This window comes from Equus przewalskii, chromosome 8, assembly GCF_037783145.1.
Source record: "Equus przewalskii isolate Varuska chromosome 8, EquPr2, whole genome shotgun sequence".
Classification (NCBI taxonomy): domain Eukaryota; kingdom Metazoa; phylum Chordata; class Mammalia; order Perissodactyla; family Equidae; genus Equus; species Equus przewalskii.
In genome coordinates, this window is record NC_091838.1 from 76,926,564 (window position 1) to 76,932,563 (window position 6,000).

The window sequence follows — 6,000 nt, forward strand, 5'->3', positions numbered from 1 at the left end:
TGGCTGAATGGAAGTCTCTGACAAAGGGTGCAGTTGTGAGCATTAACAACCTCTCCTTACAACAGCTGGGGAGCAGATGCACCCCCAATGTGGATCCAGGCAAAGGACCAACAGTATCCACCACGGGGCTAAAAGTGTATGACAGAACTCACCGTTGTCCCCATCTCCACAGGCCACCTCTTTTAGTTGTTTCTTCTAATAGGTAACTTTATAATCCTAAATTTTCTTTAAAAACAATTTTTTTTGGTGACCGAAGATTAGCCCTGAACTAACATCTGTGCCAATCTCCCTCTATGTTTTGTATGTGAGGTGCTGCCACAGCATGGCTTGATGAGCATGTGTAGGTCTGTGCCCAGAAGCTGAATCCACAGACTCCAGGCCACTGAAGCGGAGCATGGGAACTTAACCACTACGCCACCAGGCCAGCCTCTACGTTTTTTTATGAGGTCAAATTTTAGGCATTTTCTACTGATTTCCACTTATGGTAAATAAGGAATTGTGTTATTTCTAACTTTTTCTACTTTATTCTCTCAAAATAGTCATGCCACATTTTAAATTCAAATTCGTGTTGTGTTTATTACTATAGTTATATACACATTATCCAACCCTGGTCCTGGCTATGTACAATGACTACATTTCTTTTCTTTTTTTTTTTTTTACAAAGTTTTAAATTTTTCCTGGAGTTAATAACTGCCTATTTTGTCATTTACTTAGTTTCACATATGTAAAATGGTTGGAACAGTGCCTGGAAAAGAGTAAGCACTGTTTATGTGTTTGTTCTTGTCATTTGGCTAAGTTTTCTCATACCCTATAACAGCTCTGTTAAACCACATAGAGCTGGGTCAACTTTCCACATGGTCAAACCTGTTAAACACTCTATCCATTGTCTTTTTCTCCTAGGGTCTCCTGGTGCCTCCAGCCTCCTGTTCACATCTGGGACTCATCACTCTCTAAATGTACTCCTTAGCTGTGTTCCCAGACCTCCACCACCCACAGTCCTTGTGGCTGCCTTCACCATTCCCTGCAGTGGGTTTTCCATTCTCTGGTTTACTTCCCTGTTTTGTTGGAACACATCCTCCAGTAGCTTCCTGAGAAAGTGTGAGTGGTAATTGCATTTTTGAGACTTGACATATTAAAACTTTATTTTATGCTCACACTTGATTTGCAATCTGGGTACCTATGGATGTTTAAGGTGTAACTTATTTTCCCTTAGAATTTTGAAGCAACTGCTCTATTTTCTTAGCTCCCTGTGTTCCAGTGGAGAAGTCAATGCCATTCACATTCCCATATGTTTTAACGTAATTTTTCTCTACAAGAACAGTTAGGATCTTCTTTTGTTCTGAAATTTCACAGTGATATATTTTAGTTTGGGACTTGGACTTTTGTAATTCCTTTTTTACTTATTACTCAGAGAGAACTTGTGCACCTCCATTCTAGGAAGTGTTCTTGCATTTTTTTTCTGTGACAATGTCCTCCCTTCTATTTTCTCCAAACTCTCCGGAATCTCTTATTAGTGGGATGTTCAAGCTCTTGGATTGATCTTCTAATTTTCTTGTCTTTCCTTTTCTATTGTTCATTACTTATCTTTTTATTCTACTTTCTGGGAAATTTTATTGTCAAGTTCTTATTTTGATTTTTTTTTTAAATGTGAGTCATCATATTTTTAATTTCCAAGAAGTCTTATTCTCTGAATGTACCTTTTTATGATTGCATTTTTCTTATTTTATAGATTATAATATCTCCCTTTATTTCTCTGAGGATATTAATTTTATATTCTTTGACATTTTCTATGCTCTCTGCCTGAATTCTCTTGCCTCTGCATTCTTTGCTCTTTGTTCAACCCTCTTTTCTCGAGTAGGATGATTTCTTCAATTTTCAATAATTCTCAATTGTCTGTTCATAGTAATGAGTAAGATGCTTAAGACTGGATGCAAGCCTTGAGTGTACTGGGGGCTCCACTGCAGGGCAACAGAGGGCCAGATGACATTTCGTTAGCGATTTGTGGGTCTTTTCCTGGTGAAGGTTAAGTTTTCTGTAGAAAGATCCTCAAATCAAGGGGCTGTGGACACTTCCCCCCTTACATATACAGGCCTTTACTTTGAAGTTGCTTTCAGCAAAGTGTAGACTCAATACTCAGTTCAAACACCAGGAACTCAAACCTGTGGAGGGTACGACAGGGGTGGGGATGGGCACCCATTGATCTCAATTGTTGTCATTCACATTTTTCAACTGCTCTTCTGTATTCAGCTGCCCGCTCCACCATTCTCCCTTCTGCCTCTTTCGATAGCCAGTACTCTCAGTTGCTAAGCCTTTCTCTGTTCCTGGAGGGGCGAATTGTGTTGATTCCTCTCTTTGCTAACGCTTGGCTTGGAAATGTTCTCGCTGCTAAGTCGTTTGCTTTCCTCCTTCTGTGGTCCATTTTCCCAAAGAGTGCGTTAAGAAGTCTCTTAGTTTCATTGAAGATGGAATGCATTGCTTTTTTGTAGTTCTTCTTGTTACTGGGGGAAATTTTTGGAAGGAGAAGGTAGCAGAAATATATTTACTCTGCCATCGTCATATGCGAAGTCTTCTCTAGCAGCTTTTTAGAGACTTTTCTTTAGTGTGGTGTTTTAAAATGTGATAACGACTTAGTAACGTATTAGACCACATCGCCATGTCTCTTTTCTTTCATATTTTTCAGCTTTCTGCATTTTAGCTATCATGCTTGAAGAATCCCCAGTTCCTAACCAGAGATCCTTTGGATGGGGAGGGGTCACTGGATGTTTTCAGTTAGAAAGAACCCCTCAGAAGTTGTGTGTGAAGTGGAGGTATGAGGTGAAGAAGGAAGTGGTCAACAGTGCTCTCCTCACAGATGGTATGGTGAGGAGGAAGGGAAACTATTTGGGGCCCAGTTTTTCCAGAGTGATAACCCAGACCTTTGTGCCCAAGAACAGCTAATCGGTGCCACAGTCTCCAGACTTGCAGTTCAGTGTTTTCCCATTGGCTGTGGCTCATAGTGAGATCGGTCAACGTGGAAGGAGCTGCCCATCACTGAGCAAAGTGGAGGATGAGTCACTTCCTGTCAACTTGCTTCTTCCAGTGAAATATACTCAACATAATTTCGAAGAAAAGGAAGAGACAGGAGGCTACCTATCTCTATGTCTTTGCACGGAGACCCAGAATTACACATCAGTGCCTCTGAACCCTCTGATCCTGGAGTGGGGGGGGAGGGGCAGCAGGTGATCTCAAAGATGAATTTTATTTTTGTAATTTTTCTCAATCAGCACTAAGCAATGTTCAGAAATCACCAGCGAGAGAATAAGAGAATGAGCTGGGAATGCAATCTCCAAGCAGCTCCTACCAAACTTCCTGGAAAGGGCTGCTGCTCTTCCTCCTGAGAGATGCCTCCCCAGCGCCTGCACCATCCATCCCTCCCTCCCTCAGACAGACCTGTGCGCCCACTTTCTCCATGGAGCCTGTTTACAGAGAAGCTAATGATTTTTCCTCGTGCAAAAGCCCATTTTTGACTTTGCAGCTGTGCTCAGCCTCCTGGGGGAGAGCAGATCTGAATTTCAGCGCCCCCGACTGTATATTGGATGGCCTAAAAATACTCACAAATTGGTCTTCACTTTCCCAACCAGGCTGGGCTCTAATCGAAAGGCAAACTCTTGAGAATTCTGAGGAACTATTACTTCCCACGGATGGCATCATCTATAAATAGCAGTGCCTTCCAGGTAGTGAGCTGCTGGCTGGCAAAGCCTGGGTTTGTATTATTCCAGGGAAGATGGAATGCCGCAGGAGGATTCTGGGAGTGAGAAAGCCGGCCCGGGAGTCGGGGCTTGGAGAAAATCACAGGGAGCCCCTTCTCTGTGCCAGCCCCCTGAGCAGGGCACCGGGGAGACCAGTATGCATAAGACAAGCTGGAGATTTTCAGCATCTCATAGTGGAGAGCGGCACTGAGCAACAGAAGTACAACGCAAGCCATGGATATAATTTAAAATTTTCCAGCAGCCATATTGCAAAAGTAAACAGAAACAGGCAAAACTCACTTTACTAATGTCTGGTCTTTAACACGCTAGATCCAAAACATCATTTCAACATATAGTCACTATAAAAAGATGGGATAGTTTACATTGCTGTGTTATGTTGAGTCTTTGAAAGGTGTGTATTTTCCGCCTTCAGCACATCTCTATTCGAACTCTATCTTTTCACTGGAATGACTTGATTTGCACTTAAATTTCACAAAATTTGCAGTGGAAAAAGTGAATTCACAACAACCCAGGTTGTTTCAAACATTCTTGCAAGTTTTCCAATAACTGAATTGAGCATCAGTCTTTAAATTTATACTTAAATTAAAATAAAAAGTGCCATTCGTCAGCGGCACCAGCCACATTTCAAGCGCTCCCTGGCCACACATGGCCGGTGGTTCCTACTCTGCACGCTGCAGGTCTCGAGTAAGGATGCCGCAGGTGAACCCACAGGTGGGGGAAGATCTCAGGTCCACCACTGGCTGGTGGTGTTTTACTAACTGTTTCACTAACACCATCTCATGTCACACTTATCCCCCTCACTATGCTCCAGCCACACTATTATTTTTTTCATTTCTTATTTTGCAGTCTAACAAACCCCTTCCCACCTCAGACCTTTGCTTGTGCTGTGCTGTTCTTTAGCATCACTGTCTCTGTTCCCTTCTCCACCTCCCCTTCATCTATCACTCCTTAACCTGATTGTGACCTGCCCGGGTGACAAGAGGTCCCCTTTGTAAATGGCTCTCCCATCACCCCGCCTTCCTCCTTCCTCCAGCTCATCCTTCACTTCACAAGCGTGGTGAGCACCTGCCATATGCTAGGAGCTGTTCTAAGGCTTGGCACACCCTCAGGGAGTGAAAGAGACAAAAGTCCCCACCCCCGTGGAGCTTATATTCTGATAGGGGAGACAGAATAAACAACAAGTATAATAGATAAATGCATGCTATATTATTGGAGAAACTGTTAAATGCTGTATTTAAAATAGAGCAGGGTTGGGAGGAAGGGGAGAGTGGGGTGGAAGGAGGACAGACGGTCGGCAGAAGATGGTTGAAGAGCCTGGAAGGAGGTGAGGGAATCAGCCCTGGGGCCGCCTGGAGGAACAGTGCTCCAGACAGAGGGAACAGCCAGTGCCAAAGCGCTGAGGCAGGAGGACGTCTGGCATATTCCAGGGGCAGCAGGAGGCTAGTGAGAGCCAGCAAGAGAGAGGCTGGCATGGGTTGGAGAGGAAGTGGGGGCAGGTCACGTGGGGCCTCTGAGCCTTGGCTGGGATGTGGTTTCTCCTGAGTGTAATGGGAGCCACTGGGGGGTTTTGAGCGGACGAATAATTCTCATGGAGAGTTAATTTATTATTTCCCCTACTAGTCTATGACCTCCATAAGGGGGTTTTTATATGCCTTATTCAACATTTTTTTCCTCTAGCTCAGGGCTGGGTATAAGAGGAATACTCAATAGATACTTGTTGTGGTTATGTAAGGTTTTTTTTTTTTTTTGAGGAAGATTAGCCCTGAGCTAACTGTTACCAATCCTCCTCTTCTTGCTGAGGAAGACTGGCCCTGAGCGAAAATCCATGCCCACCTCCCTCTACTTTATGTGTGGGACACCAAGCACAGCATGACTTGCCAAGTGGTGCCATGTCCGCACCCGGGACCTGAACTGGTGAACCCCGGGCCGCGGAAATGGAACGTGCACGCTTAACCACTGCGCCACTGGGCTGGCCCCTTGGAAGGTTTTTTTTCAACTATGAAGTACATCCCACATGTAAGGAGTTGTGTCCCCCTAGGTGCGGGCCAGTCTACAGAGACCCTGATGGCTGGACGTGAGGTGGCCTTACAGCAGCCCCGGATCTGCAGTTGGGGTTGGACGTGGAACCCCTGGATGAGCAGGAAGGACTGGATCAAATGGGAGACACCAATGACCCACAGAGTGGGGTGAGCTTTACACTTGGGGAACAGACTTGTTTCTATCCCAGAGCCAGTGGGGCAGCATGGTGCGG

The 6,000-nt window shown here is 44.6% G+C and overlaps 1 long non-coding RNA gene across 1 annotated transcript; it reads left to right on the top strand.

Moving 5' to 3' along the window:
* Positions 1-309: 309 nt before the first annotated feature.
* Positions 310-4,112, top strand: LOC139085164 (uncharacterized). Its single transcript, XR_011543244.1, has 3 exons — positions 310-484; positions 901-1,098; positions 2,681-4,112. It is a non-coding gene; the product is annotated as an uncharacterized lncRNA (long non-coding RNA).
* The last annotated feature ends 1,888 nt before the right edge of the window (positions 4,113-6,000 follow it).